This window comes from Rhinopithecus roxellana, chromosome 8, assembly GCF_007565055.1.
Source record: "Rhinopithecus roxellana isolate Shanxi Qingling chromosome 8, ASM756505v1, whole genome shotgun sequence".
In the NCBI taxonomy this organism is placed as follows: Eukaryota; Metazoa; Chordata; class Mammalia; order Primates; family Cercopithecidae; genus Rhinopithecus; species Rhinopithecus roxellana.
Window position 1 is genome coordinate 21,201,037 of NC_044556.1, and position 15,605 is coordinate 21,216,641.

General features: G+C 42.7%; 1 non-coding gene across 1 annotated transcript; it reads left to right on the forward strand.

Moving 5' to 3' along the window:
- The first annotated feature begins 14,922 nt into the window (after positions 1–14,922).
- On the forward strand, positions 14,923–15,029 carry LOC115899354. Its single transcript, XR_004059081.1, has one exon. It is a non-coding gene; the product is annotated as a U6 spliceosomal RNA (small nuclear RNA).
- The last annotated feature ends 576 nt before the right edge of the window (positions 15,030–15,605 follow it).

Below are 15,605 nucleotides of genomic sequence, written 5' to 3' on the forward strand. Positions count from 1 at the left end.
CAGTGGCACAGGCTCAAATTGAGCAAGCCTGTGTCTTCTGCCGTCCATCTGGAACGTGCCAGTTTTGACTCCTTCCTTAGCCCTGTGGTATTCTGGGAGGTTAGGCTGGCTGCTTAGAGTGTTATGCTGTGGATTGAAATCAGACCAGGTGGAAGGGAAGCCTGTGACAAACAAAAGCCATGACCTTCTCTGAGGTAATTATAGATAAACTCAGATTTTGCATAATTTCTTGGCCCTGCTGCATCAGGAGCTTGCTAAAGTCTTGTGTTTTTTAGTTAGTCATTTCTTCTGTCCCAAGGATGGGGGTTGGGAGAAGCTTTGGGATTGCTGTGGAAGGGAGGAGGTGCAAGTCTCAGACACTCTGGAAGGGTCCAGGTAAGTACAAGGATATTAGCAAGCTTAGCCTGGTGACTTCTAGATCCTCTGCCTGGAATGAGATCTTTGCATAGACGAACTGGAGAACTCCAGGCTGTCAAGGCCAATAACAAGCCACAGGTGCCTATTTTATAGCACGTACTTCCCTGCTCTCCCCAGGTGCCCATCATCCAGCAGATTTGTCTATAGATCATGGTATTATCTCCATTGCTTCTGAATCGTTGAGTGTTTTTCCTGAGTCAGGATGCATTTATGAGGGCCACTTAATTTCTTTAATGTCAGTCACTTAATCATTTTTATTAATTATTACTAAATCTTTGCCTGAGTTTTTCTTCACTTCCTGGGTTTGTTTTTGTTTGTTTGTTTTTGAGTTGGAGTCTCGCTCTGTACCCCAGGCTGGAGTGCAATGGCATGATCTTGGCTCACTGCAACATCCACCTCCCGGGTTCAAGCAATTCTCCTGCCTTGCCCACTGAGTAGCTGGGATTACAGGCGCACGCCACCATGCCCAGCTAATTTTTGTATTTTTAGCAGAGACTGGGTTTTACCACATTGGCCAGGCTGGTCTCAAACTGCTGACCTCAAGTGATCTGCCCGCCTTGGCCTCCTAAAGTTCTGGGATTACAGGTGTGTGCCACCGCGCCTGGCCGAAATAGTTTTTCTTAACTACGTTTATTCTGATTAATTATCTATATTTTTTCTGCCATCGCCCTTATTGAAAAAAAATTACTTTTTTAGAGGCATATTATGCCAAACTTATTTTCCTTTTTGGAGTTCTTTTTGCTCTATTAAAGAGGTTTTTAATACATTAATTTCATCAGGCTGTTTTAATTCTCTTTACTATTCATAAGCATGGGAACTGATTAATATTCGGGGTTTCCCTTTTTCTATCCAAGTCCCTTTCCAACAATTAGGTCATGTCAGTTTGCCAAGCAAAAAATGAAAAGGACTACTGCAAAACACATTACAACTGAGATTTGACTGAAATGTTTGAATAGTGTTAAATGGTACCATGGACACTGCAGATACCACTGCTTTTCTTATGATTCTTACTTTTGGGATTAAGACATCATGAGACTCATCTATTGCCAGGAACTTTAGTTATCAGGTTCTCATAAACCCAGAGAATCCTATTTCTCTTCTTGGTGATATATAAAACAGAACTTTAGGTGCCCACAAAACCATGGCTTCTTCACTCACTTTTTCCCTACAAAAGAGTTCAAAAGAAAGGCGAATGCAAAGTGTATATTCTGCCAAGCATTATGCCCTTTGTTTTATATATGAAGTCTCACATGATTCTCACAATAACCTCATTGTGCATATTTGACAAATGAGAAAATTGAGGCTTGGAGTAGTTAGTAACTTAACCAAAATTACACAACTGGCAAGTTGTCAGGGTGAGATGCAAACACAGACCTGCCTAACTTCAAGGTCTGGGCTATTCTACTAGATACAGCACTCAGGAAAAGACAAGGGTTCCTTATCTCAGCTGGGCAAGAAGTCATCAGTAAATATTTTATCCAGGTGCCCATAAAAATTAGAGGCCAATGCAAAGGAAGGAATTATAAATTCTAAACAAGATCAATAGAAATTAAGGAGATAGAGATTTCACAGGTCGTGGCAGAAACTGGGTGAGATCTGGGGGGTGGGAGGTGGTGTTTGTAACAGGCTAGGGAGGAGCGTGTGGGCAGAGAATGAGGTCCTGTCAGGACATGGTCAGAGAACTGTCTGTCCATCCCATCCTGCTGCCTTTAAATGGGTGTGGCCTGTCTGTGCAACATCTTCCAAGGAAGTGTATGAACATCTCCCAGATATCAGTTTCTGTGAAATTCATCCTGCTACCCTACTCAATCTTGCTACCCCAGATCTCCCTCCTCTCACTCTGTCCAACTTGGCCAGTACTGAACCCCTTTGTCCTGATGACCCATTTGGACACACTTCTCTGGTTTAGACTGGCTCTCGATTTTGGCCACAGTTGTAGAATTTGTCTTCCACTCTATAGCCTCCAGGCCTGCGAAGAGATAGCCCTGCCTCTGGGTCTATCTTCTATTTGCCTAAAGGAGTCAGGCCAATCTCCCCGCATGGGAATGGGGTCTGACCCAGGTCTGACCAGGTATATGAGAGTCAGGTCAGAAGTCAGGCAGATAAGTGAGAGCTGGAAAAGCTATGTTATCAAAGCAAGAAATTAAGCAAATGAACAGTCAAGAATGACCATAGAACCCCCAGTACTGTAAGTGACCCAGGGAAAAGTTTTTGAGGAACTAGATGGACTTTGGAACCCTATAACTTTACTGTTAAAGATGAACAGGAATTAGTTTTCACAAACTGGTTTTAATAAAACTTATTTTCATACATCTTGGCTGATTTGCTTTGTGGTGGGAGGAGTTGATGTCAGTGCATTGAGTTGCCCATGGAGAGATTTTCTGAGGCTGCCGGTGGAAATTTAAAGCAAATAAAAGAAAATGTACCGAAACCTTGTCTGTGTGGGCATCTCTGACACAAGACATATGAAGTGAGCTGTGTTGTATGTAACTGACCAGTTACATACATGGCACCTATAAGTCCTGGAGAGCCATAGAGCCAGGGGATGAAGCCAGGCAAAATGGCCCCAGCTTTGGTCCAAAATTTGATCTCAAATCTCTTTTGGTCTCCTGCTCCGCTGAGCTATGCTGGAAATCATAGAAACTACAGAAGTCTCCTTTATCTTTCTGCTCTACTAGGACAGCCAGGCCCAAGCTTCCCTCTAGGTCTCCCCTTTGCTGGATCTCACCCCTGTCATCAGACCCTTCCCTGACCCTCACCTGACTCCCGGGCCTTCCAAGGGCAGAGGAGCCCATGGCAACCTGCAGGCCATCTTACCACACAGCTGCCTAGACTGCCAGGAGAAAGCAGTGTGAGGCCACCCAAAGGGGAGCTGAGAGCCAGAGGGTGAGTCCCTTTGCTTCTCCCATAAACAGATGTCCAAATGACATGGAGATGCCCAACAAGTCTAGCAGGATGGGAACTTGTGGAATTCCTAAGTACCCATAGACACTCTGTGGAGACTTCTAGAAACACTGCTGTGGAGTTGGGAGGGAGAACACTGTAGTGGGGTGGTCATGAATAGGTGGGGATCATCGCCTCACAAAATGTGTATAAAAATGCTCATTTGTACTTATAGGCTAGAGGCCTATGGATATTCAGATTTCATGAAATAAATGGAAGATATTTGTAGGCTTTTCTCAACTTTTCTTTTTAAAGAGAATTTTGCTCTGTCACCCAGGCTGGAGTGCAGTGGTGCCATCATAGCTCACTGCAGCCTTCAAATCCTGGGCTCAAGTCATCCTCCCATCTCAGCCTCCTGAGTAGCTAGGACCACAGTGTGAACCACCACACTTGGTGATTTTTATTTTTATTTTTATTTTTATTTTTATTTTTATTTTGTTGTAGAGATGAGGTCTTGCTATGTTGCTTAGCCTGGTCTTGAACTCCTGGCCTCAAGTGATCCTCCTGTCTGGGTCTCCCAAAGTGCTGAGATTACAGGCATGAGCCGCAGTACCTGGCCCTTCCTCAACTTTTTGAATTGAGTTCATGTAAAGGAGGGACAGGGGAACTTTGTTAATTTCATCAGCCCCATGGAGTAATACCATTAGTGAAAATTATAAAAAGTGAAAACCCCACTTATTTCCACCTCATGTGGCAATATTCCAAAGAATCTTGAAATGGGACTGATCCATTTCAACTTGACCCAATTCTCTATGCATATGATATGACATTCTCCACTTTCATACCCGGAAGTAAGAGTTTCTCTAGTTTAAAATAATAAAGATAGAGAGATTTACAAATGCTGAGGTTTCTAAGTTCTGGGTAGCAATTTCCCCTTCTAGAAAAATAAGTTCTAGTGGTACCCATGTTTTTTAAAGGGTTGTATTTTTTTAAATGGGATTAATATGTTAACGGCGTTTATATATAGTACTAATATGAATACATTAGACCTGTGCTTCTCAGGAATTCCACAGAAATTTCACAATCATCAAGGTCACTTTTCTATTTCTCCCTCTTCATTTTCCTTCATTCTCCATCGTCTCTCTTGCCCTTAAATGATTATAACTTAGAATTGGATTTTTTGAATTAATTTTTACTTTGGTTAAGTAGAATTTTCTGTTCCCTACTTTTTTTTTTTTTTTTTTTTTTTTTTTTTTTTTTTTTTTTTTTTTTTTGAGACGGAGTCTCGCTCTGTCGCCCGGGCTGGAGTGCAGTGGCCGGATCTCAGCTCACTGCAAGCTCCGCCTCCCGGGTTCACGCCATTCTCCTGTCTCAGCCTCCCAAGTAGCTGGGACTACAGGCGCCCGCCTCGTCGCCCGGCTAGTTTTTTGTATTTTTTAGTAGAGACGGGGTTTCACCGTGTTAGCCAGGATGGTCTCGATCTCCTGACCTCGTGATCCGCCCGTCTCGGCCTCCCAAAGTGCTGGGATTACAGGCTTGAGCCACCGCGCCCGGCCTGTTCCCTACTTTTAACTTTTAAAGCTAAAAGACTAAATTAAGTTGCCTTTTGCTTCTAAGGCTTTTTACTGTAACTTCTTTGTTGCTCTTAAACTTCGATAGTTAAAGTGCTCAGAAACCAAGCTTTCCCAAGCTCTTCATGCAGCCTCCCCGCCCCACCCTCTCAATGTTGTTTCCCCTTTCTCAAGGGGAGGACCATCCTAGGAGGGGCTGGAGGGCACAGACAGACTGCAGGAGGAAGAGGAAAGGGGAGAAGGGATAGCGTTCCACTTTGTTTGTATCCACCTCACAACCTGCTGTTGACCTGCCTACATGATTAATCTCAGGCTGCAGTTTGGCCCAAGACAATATTTGATAAAGAACCTTTATCTAAGTAGAGAAGAAAGTACTTGATTTAACTTGCAGGCAAATATTCTATTTAAGAAAACGGATCGACATTTATATGCACTTAAAAATACTGTGACATTTTTGGGAATTGCTGGGCTCAAATAGCTTTCTGGAGTTAGGAAACCAGAAAACCTACCAGATGACATTTTTGCTCAAGGAAGGGAGGAGGTATAGAAGAGAAGGAAATTTGGATTCCTGGCTGAATGTCTGGCTTAGCTGTTAAGCCTCTCTGGCTGAGAATGTGCTTTCTCGCTTCTGTTTTTGGTGTAGTGCCAAGAGAACTGTCAGACCACAAGTAATCATTGTTAACTTCATTGGAAACCAGAGCTATTAAGAAAAATATTAAAAGCCTGTTCCAGGATTATACCATTTTAGAGAGCAAAGAAATAAGATACCTGACTAACCTGTTTTATTGAGTCATAGATGGAAAATGTCCTGACCAGCTGGATTTTAAGCAAGAATGACATTTTTTCCATATGATTTGTCATAGATTTTAAAAAGACAATGTGCTTAGAAAAACAAATTTGCTGTAACTTGGTTAGTGGGGGAAAATAACTGGCAGAAAGCTTGATGACTCAAATTCATGAAACAGCAGAAATAATTTTGTTATTTGGCCGGGATGGCCCAGTCCTGATATGCTTAAGTTCCAGAGAGTTTTTGCCTAGGTTGTCTTTGCAGAAAACAATCCGCATTTGTGTAGGATGCAAACTGAATTCCTTTGAACTTCACTGTGAAATCTGCATTTCTCAAAAAGTATTTTAGAAGATTTTGCTGAAAGATTGGCAAAAGCTACAGATACCAAAAAGTTATTTTCACTGGAATTTACAACTAAATATCCTGAGTAACAGATAAGCATGGGTGAAGGTCTCATAAAGAAAGACCTTAAATAGGTGAGGTGTTGGATATGTTAATCAGCTTGGTGTAACCATTTCACAATGTATACATATATTGAAACATTACATGGTACAACATAAGTATATATAAATTTTATTTGTCAACTCCTTAAATTTTTTTTTAAAGGGGAGATGTATAGAGGGGCTTCCTCTGACAGTTGAGGAAAACTTCACACATTTTCCTTCTTCCATTTTTGTTTCCCAATTAGAATATTTAAAATCCCACCCTTGGCTGGGCGAGGTGACTCATCTCGTAATCCCAGCATTTTGGGAGACCAAGGTGGGAGGACTGCTTGAGCCCAGGAGTTCAAGACCAGCCTTGGCAACATACTGGGACTCCCATCTGTATTATTAAGAAAAAGAAAATAAATAAAATTCTACCCCAATGCAAGCCAAGAAGTGAGACTTTGAATTGTAAATTTGGTTGACTATGTCTGGTAGAGTTTGACAGAGTTTTGTTGACTTCTGTTTGCCACTTCGGCTCCATTTTCCATTCTTTGTTCCACACTTCCACCTGGAGGTTGGTCTGAACACTCCACACCGTACCTTCCAAGTTCTCTGGCTTCCGGTTGGGGTTGACCAATGGGGATTTGGAGCATTGGACTGATGAAAGGGAGGAAAATGAGTCAGGAAGAATTTTTACTCCTTGGCTTCTTCCCTGTGAGTCCTGTGACCAAAGATTACAGCTTCTCTCCAGGTGAGCTTCTCCATGTAACTACCTCCTTCTGGCGTCTGGTGACTGCTCCCTCCCTCATCACTGGGGCTGAGGGTTATCCTTTGTGGTTCCCCTATATCCTGCCCACATCTCTATAAGCAACCCTTTGTAAATAAACCCACTTAGAATGATTGTAAGTTAAGTGCGTCATCCAATTCCTGCTAGTCTTATAATTCTTCAAGTCTTATCACAGTCCTCTAAGGATATTCTAAGATACTCATGGGATAAGAAGCCAGGGACTGACTACATGCTTCTTGGAATCTAATACAATGTCCCAGCCCATTGCTGAACCCCATCTGCCAGTGCTTATTGTGCAGTGCCCAATCTCAGAGCTTTGCCCTCACCCCTGCTCCACCAGCCTGCCAATCACCATGTCCCCCACCTTCCTCTATTCCCATTCCCACCTCTGTGACCCAAAGCACTACGATTTCCCAATATCTACTTTAGAAGCCTGCCCACTCAGCTCTGTGCCCCCTCTTAAAAAGATCCCATGTTGCAAAGTGTTCTTTCTATACTGTGAATCTCATCTTGTCATGTAGAATTGCTTAATAAATAAATGTTAAGTTAGGGAACAAGTGATGTTCCTTTTAGGCTTAAAATCCTTCCATGGCTTCCTACTGCACTTAGGCTAAAGCCCAACAGTCTGACCAGGCTTGTAAGGCTTGCAAGACTCTGGAAGATCTGCCTCCTACTGCCTCATCTCACACAACTGCTCCTCTTACTCTTTGCTCCATGCACACTGGTCTCCTTTTAGTTTCTGAAGTGAGCTGGGCTTTCCCTGGCCTCAAAACTTCTCACCAGTATCCCTTGTGCTAGAAATTTTCTTCTCATCTCCCTTTCACTCGTCCTTTAGGTTCCAGCTTAAATGTCATTTGCTCAGAGTAAACCTTAGCCAACTCCCCTCCCATCCCCTAGACAAGACCAAGTTGCCCTATTCATCCCTTTTGTAGCATATATCCCAGTCACAATTAGCAATGTGAATTGTCACTTAATGCCTGACAAGTCTAGTATTCTCTCTACTGCTTGTCTGGATGGCTGAAAGACCCTCCTAATCGGGTTCCAGGCTTCCACTCTTGCTACCTCCCCATGTTCAGTTTTCCACCTGGCGCCAGAATGAGCTTTTAAAAACGTAAATAAGCTGGGTCTGGTGGCTCATGCCTGTAATCCCAGCACTTTGGGAGGCTGAGACAGGAGGATGCTTGAGGCTGGGAGCTCAACAGCAGCCTGGGTAACATAGCAAAACCCCATCCCTACAAAATAAATATCTAAAAAATTAGCCAGGCATGGTGGCGGGCACCTGTAGTCCCAGCTACTCAGGAGGCTGAGGCAGGAGGATCGCTTGAGCCCAAGAGTTTGAGATTGCAATGAGCTATGATTGTGACACTGCACTCCAGCCTGAGTGAGACCCCATCTATAATAAATAAATAAATACATGCAATTTTAATTTTATTTTTCAGATGGAGTCTCTCCCTGTCGCCCAGCCTGGAGTGCAGTGGCGTGATATTGGTTCACTGCAACTTCCACCTCCTGGATTCAAGCGATTCTCCTGCCTGAGTCTCCTGAGTAGCTGGGACTACAGGTGCATGCTAACAAGCCCAGCTAATTTTTATAGTTTGAGTAGAGACAGGGTTTCACCATGTTGGCCAGGATGGTCTTGATCTCTTGACCTCATGATCCACTCACCTTGGCCTTCCAAAGTGCTGGGATTACAGGCGTGAGCCACCGTGTCCGGCCCTAAATTTAAAAAAATAAATAAATACAAATAAAAACAGAAATGGATCATGTCACCTCCTGGCTCAAGACCCTCTGAGGGCTTTCCACGCACAGAGTAAAACCCTAGCCCTGCGCCCTGGCCTGCTGCACCTGCTGTGCCTGCTAATCTGCTGCTTGACTCCCTCTCAGTCCTCATCCCAGGGTGCTAGACCTCACACATCCTGGCCTCTTCTGTTCCTCCAACTTCTGCCCCTCACCATCATACCTACCATCTTCCTCCTGTTTCTCTTTTTAAGTTTTGTCTCTGAAATTTCTAATGTGGTTGAATAGTTTATGATGTGCTCATGGATACCATGTGCATTTACTTCTCCAACGCCCTGTGTCCTATTCTCTTGTTAACTGTACTCTCCTTCTTCAACTGATCCTCTCCTATGCCAATTCATTTTTTAAAAATTGAGGTATAATTTACATATAAAACGCTGTACATAGTTAATATATACATCTTGAAGAGTCTGAAGATAAGTATACACCTGTTTAACAGTCACTATAGACGATGCCATAAACATCACCGTCACCCCTAAGATTCCTCCTCACTCTCTCTTTTGTGTGTTTGTGTGTGTGTGTAATAAGAATGTTTAGCCTAAGATCTACCCTCTTAGCAAATTTTTAAGCATATTCTACAGTACTGTTAACTATATATACTATATAGTACAGTAGCTATCTAGGACTTATTTATCTTGCATAACTGAAACTTTTTGCACCCTTTGGCTGACACCTCACCATTTCCATTTCCCCTTTACCCAGCTCCTCGGGAAGCACCATTCTGCTCTATGCTTCTGTGAGTTTGACTGTTTTGGATTCCTGACATAAGTGGGTCTCACTCCAATCTTCATACTCCCTCCCACTCCCCCAGTGGGCATGTGACCCAAGTCTGATCAGTCTAGGCTGTCATACCCTGGGGCTTTTCTTTTCTTCCATCGGAGAAGACATCATTGAAACCCTCGTACTTTATTATGCATATTCTTAGAGACTGTCACCCATAGAGAAAGTAGACAAACTCTTAAATTAAGCAATACATAAGTAAGGAGTTCCTAAATGCTTCAAATTCATGTATTTATTCAACATTTATTGAGCACTTTCCATGCTACCTACCTATTGTGCTTGGAACCGGGGAAGCTTATGGCAATGAACAAAGCAGACAGAAATCCCTGCCCTGAACAGTTCCACAGCTGTCAACAACAGCCATTTGATTACTAAAATTCTGAGCGCTGAAAGGGGGTGCAGAGCACTTACTGGATCCATCAAAGACTTTGTGATCAAACAAGTTTTAATACAGATTTTGCGGATGCTAAGACTAATCTACTCAACAAAGCATATTAAAAATGCAAGCTATTAATAGAAAGAGACATTAAAATTCTAATTGTTCAAAGTGCTGAATCACTCTGCTGGTTAGAGATAATATGTAATCAGTTCTGAATCTAAAATGGCTCTAGAAAGTCAAGAAAAGCCACAAGGTCATGCTCACATCTTTCCTTTCCAGAAAATTTCAGAACATCAGCACTGTGTTAAAAATAAAATGTTTAAAAAGAGAGAGAGAGAGAAAGAGAGAGAAATTCTAGACCTACGAACTGAAAGTGCAAGAATATGAGTTTGGTATTGCGGAGAAAAAAAGTTAAGCTATTCAATCAGTTTAATACAGTAAAAGCTTTCTTAGCAGTGATGCATTTCTATTTTTGTGATTAATTTTATTTTTATATCATTTTATTTAGTGAGGAATAGTTAAGAAAATAAGTAAGAGAATAAAGAAAAAAATAATCTGCTATATTCCTACTACTCAAAATTAACTCCTGTTAATATTTTGGCATATTTGCTTCCGAGTCCTTTTTGATGTTCCTACTATTTTTAAAAACATAGCTCTCTGTCTCACTGTCTCTCTCCATCTTTTTGTCTCTGTCTCTCTCTCTCTGCCTGTGTGTATACATATATGTGTACACACATATATACTTCTTTAAAAAATATTGGAACATTAAGTTAATGCTAAAGTCTCTTTTGAATGTTATCCCTCTTGGTTCCCAGAAGTAATCATTATTTTAATTTTTTTTTTTGTTTTGATACAGGGTCTTGCTCCCTTACCCAGGCTGGAGTGCAGAGGCACAATCACGGCTCACTGCAGCCTCCATCTCCTGGGCTCAAGTGATCCTCCTACCTCAGCCTCCCAAGTAACTGGGACTACAGATGTGCACAATCATGCCCAGTGATTTTATTTATTTATTTATTTATTGAGACTGAGTCTTACTCTGGTGCTCAGGCTGGAGTGCAGTGGCACAATCTCAGCTCACTGCAACCTCCACCTCCCAGGTTCAAGTGATTCTGTGCCTCAGCCTCCCAAGTAAATGGGACTACAGGCATGCACCACCATGCATGGCTAATCTTTGTATTTTCAGTAGAGATGGGGCTTTACCATGTCGGCCAAGCTGGTCTCAGGCTCCTGACCTCAAGTGATCCACCTACCTTGGCCTCCGAAAGTGCTGGGATTATAGGCGTGAGCCACCGTGCCTAGCCCCCAGTGAATTTATTATTTTAAACTTGGTAAGTATCATTCTATTCCATTTGCTATACTTTTATATACATATGCAAATAAAAGGGATATTTCGTTACTTGCCCAATGCCAGTCTGGGATCACGGTGGGGTGGTTGTAGGATCTGTATGCCCAGATGGACATCTGAATTATAGTTTAGGCTAAGCTGAGAGCCTCACCAAAAAGTACATGCATACAACCATTTTTCTGGAAGGAAATTGTTCCCATCCCATAAGATAAAATTCAATACATTATTATGTCACAAAGAGCATCACGATTTCCCAATATCTTATCCTGAATAAGTATGAAGACCACTGCTCTGTCAGAGGGGTTGAGAAAAATATTAAGTGAGAAACCCATAGATATCAGGTAATGATGAATGTGTTAAAAATGGAATCAGACCGGATGTGGTGGCTCACGCCTGTAATCCTGGCACTTTGGGAGGCCGAGGTGGGCAGATCACGAGGTCAGGAGTTCGAGACCAGCCTGACCAACATGGTGAAACCCCGTCTCTACTAAAAACACAAAAATTAGCCAGGTGTGATGGCGCATGCCTGTAATCCCAGCTACTCAGGCGGCTGAGGCAGGAGAATCACTTGAACCCGGGAGGCGGAGGCTGCGGTGAGACGAGATCGCACCGTTGTACTTCAGTCTGGGTGACAGAGCAAGACTCCATCTCAAAAAAAAAAAAAAAGGAATCAAATATGAGAATAGAGGTGAGGGTGCCTAAGTGGGTGAGGGAGGTCTCCAAAGAGGTGACTTTCAATGTGAATACAATAAACACTGTAAATACAGTGCGGGAGCAAGCCAGAAAATGTCAGGAGAGCAGAGCAAATTGGTGCAATGTGATATTTGACATGAAATGCCACACTAGGGCCCTGTGGTTCACATTACAACCTAATCTCTTGAGGAAGAAATGCTAATGGTCAGAAATGGGTGCATTTCCTTCACCAGCTACCTGAGTAGCAGAAGGTAAGAGGCCTCAGTCAGTATGTGGTTTGTTAAATTATCAGAAGCTATAACCAGGGGTGACTTGGGGGACTGTGCAGGGCTCTTAGGACTTCTGGGGCCCTTAAAAAATGTGCCAGGAGTTTGTCTTTGCTACACTTAAACCTCTCTCAGTCAGTCACGGTGGCTCATGCCTGTAATCCCAGCACTTTCAGAGGTCAAGTTGGGTGGATCACCTGAGGTCAGGAGTTCGACACCAGCCTGGCCAACATGGTGAAACACCATCTCTACTAAAAATACAAAAATTATCTGGGTGTGGTGGCACATGCCTGTGGTCCCAGCTACTCAGGAGGCTGAGGAAGGAGACACTTGAACCCGGGATATGGAGGTTGCAGTGAGCTGAGATTGTACCACTGCACTCCAGCTTGAGTGACAGAGCAAGACTCCATTTCAAAAACAAAAAACAAACAAACAAAAAAAAACACCTCTCTCTGAGCCTTTTGCACCTCTGGGCCCCCAGGGCACTCAGCGCTGCCCAGGGTCATGCCGACCCACCCAGGCATTTCTGGTGGACACCTGGTGTGTGCCAGCCCAGAACTCTTCCCTTCTTTGGGTAATGGAACCCCTTTTCTTCTGACGCACGTTCTTCTCCCCATTACAAACATGTGGTTCAAAAAGAGCGCCACATTATTACAAATCCTGCCCTTTGGTCACATTCATGAGTCTTTGGGTGGGAACATGACTAAAACTGGGACAGTCAGAATACTTTGTGCACTGACCACAGAGCATTCCACAGCCTGGTCAAAGCTGGGTCAAACCACAAGCCAAGTTAAGCAGCATCCGTCCCCAGGATTTTTTCACTTGGAGCTTAAGGAAAGATATTCAGTCTCTGTCTAGGAACAACATTGTGAGCACCAAGGCAGGGGAACTGTTGACAGTCCTGTTCCTTGCTGTGAAGGAAGCTGTGCTGAGAGAATGAAGCCTCATGCAGACAGAAGCTGAGAGATAAGGAAGAGTTAGTGGTATTGGAGCTCCTGCTTCCAGATATCCTGGAATTCCAACTACATCCCCTCTACAATTATGAAAGGCTGCCAAAAACACCTCTCCCTTTGCCTAATCTAATTGTGCTCAATTTCTTTCATAATACGAATCCTAATATAAATGTCTTCCTCCACATTGCCCTAAGTTCTAAAATTGCGCTCCCGCTCCCCTGCTTCCTAAATAAAATTCTTCCTCAAGGTGATAGCCCAAAGTAATCTGATTGGCTACTTGAAGCAATTCACCCTGCGGTATGGACAATTCAGAAGCTTCCTTGTGTTGATAATGGGGTAGACTACACACAGGTGGGGGCAGGGGTACATGGGAAACCTCTGTACTGTCTAAATTTTGCTGTGAATTTAAATCTGCTGTTTAAAAAAATCTTAAAAGCTTCCCTGGAGCCTTGGTCCTTAAGATTGAACAACTTTATGACCAGAAAATTCTACTTCTGGGTATATAACCAAGAGAATTGAAAAAGGGTATAGCCACACCAACAGTTGTACATAAGTGCTCGCTTTAGCAGTGCATATACCATTAGGTTGGTGCAAAAGTAATTGCGGCTTCAGACCATGAATTTTAAACCATTATAACTCAGCTCAAACACATCTTTATTCATCAAAATAGGAATCATTACAATCAACATAATTTTACCAACGAGAAATAAGTTTGTTTATTCCTGTAGCATAAAAATCCGTGCTTTGGGATTCCACGAACTCTTGGAAAGCATTTTCTGCATCCTGCTGATTGTGGAAGCATCTTCCCTGAAAAAAGTTGTCGAGATGCTTGAAGGGGTAGCAGTCAGTTGGCAAGATATCAGGTGACTATGGCAGGTGAGGTAAAACTTCATAGCCCAATTTGTTCAACTTTTGAATCATTGGTTGTGCCGCGTGAAGTCGCACGAAGCAAGGTTGTCATGGAGAAGAGTTGGGCCCTTTCTGTTGACCAATGCCGGCTGCAGGTGTTGCAGTTTTCGGTGCATCTCGTCGATTTGCTGAGCATACTTCTCAGATGTAATGGTTTCCCTGGGATTCAGAAAGCTGTAGTGGATCAGACCAGCAGCAGACCACAAACAGTGACCAGGACCTTTTTCTGGTGCAAGTTTGGCTTTGGAAGTGCTTTGGAGCTTCTTCTTGGTCCAACTAATGAGCTGGTCATTGCTGACTGTATAAAAACATTGCACGTCACAATCCGATCTAGAAATGGTTTGTTGTTGTTGCGGAGAATAAGAGAAGAGGACATTTTAAAGCAATGATTTTCTAAATTTTTGCTCAGCTCATGAGACACCCATTTATGGAGCTTTTTCAGCTTTCCAATTTGCTTCAAATGCTGAACGACCATAGAATGGTTGACGTTGAGTTCTTCGTCAGCTTCTCATGTAGTTGTAAGAGGATCAGCTTCGATGATTGCTCTCAGTTGGTTGTCGTCAACTTCCGATGGCTGGCCACTAGTCTTCTCATCTTCAAGGCTCTTGTCTCCTTTGCAAAACTTCTCGAGCCACCACTGCACTGTACGTTCATTCGTTAGCAGTTCCTGGGCCAAATGCGTTGTTGATGTTGCAAGTTGTCTCCCCTGCTTTACGACCCATTTTGAACTCCAGTAAGAAAATTGCACGAATTTGCTTTTTGTCCAACGTCATTTACATAGTCTAAAATAAATACAAAATAAACAGCAAGTAATAAGTCATTACCAAACAACAAAAGCAAGAAATGTGCATTAAAATGATGTATAACATAACCACATTTATTTAAGAAAGTATTCCAATATCAAACAGCAAATTTCAACAATGCAAAAACTGCAATTACATTTGCACCAGCCTAATAAAACTGGAACAATACAGAGAAGATTAGCATGGCCCCTGCACAAGAATGACATGCATATTCAGAAAGCATTTCATATTTTTCCATTAAAACTTCTTTCACCTCAGCCAGACGTGGTGGCTCACACCTGTAATCCCAGCACTTTGTGAGGCTGAGGCAGGTGGATCATGAGGCCAGGAGATCAAGACCATCCTGGCTAACACAGTGAAACCCGTCTCTACTAAAAATACAAAAAAAATTAGCCAGGCATGGTGGCAGGTGCCTGTAGTCCCAGCAACAGGCTGAGGCAGGAGGATGGCGTGAATCCAGGAGGCAGAGCTTGCTGTGCGCCGAGATCGCGCCACTGCACTGCAACCTGGGCGACAGAGTGAGACTCCGTCTCGAAAAAACAAAACAAAACAAAACAAAACAAAAAACTTCTTTCACCTCAAAAAAACCTTATACACACATGATCATAGCAGCATTGTTCATAATAGCCAAAAAGTGGAAACAACCCAAATGTCCATCAACAGATGAATGCATTTAAAAATATGGTTATTTATACAATATAATCTTATTCAGCCATAAAAAAGAGTAAAGTATTGATACATGCTACAGCACAGAAGAACCTTGAAAACATCATGCTTATTGAAAGAAGCCAGTCACAGAAGACCATGTTT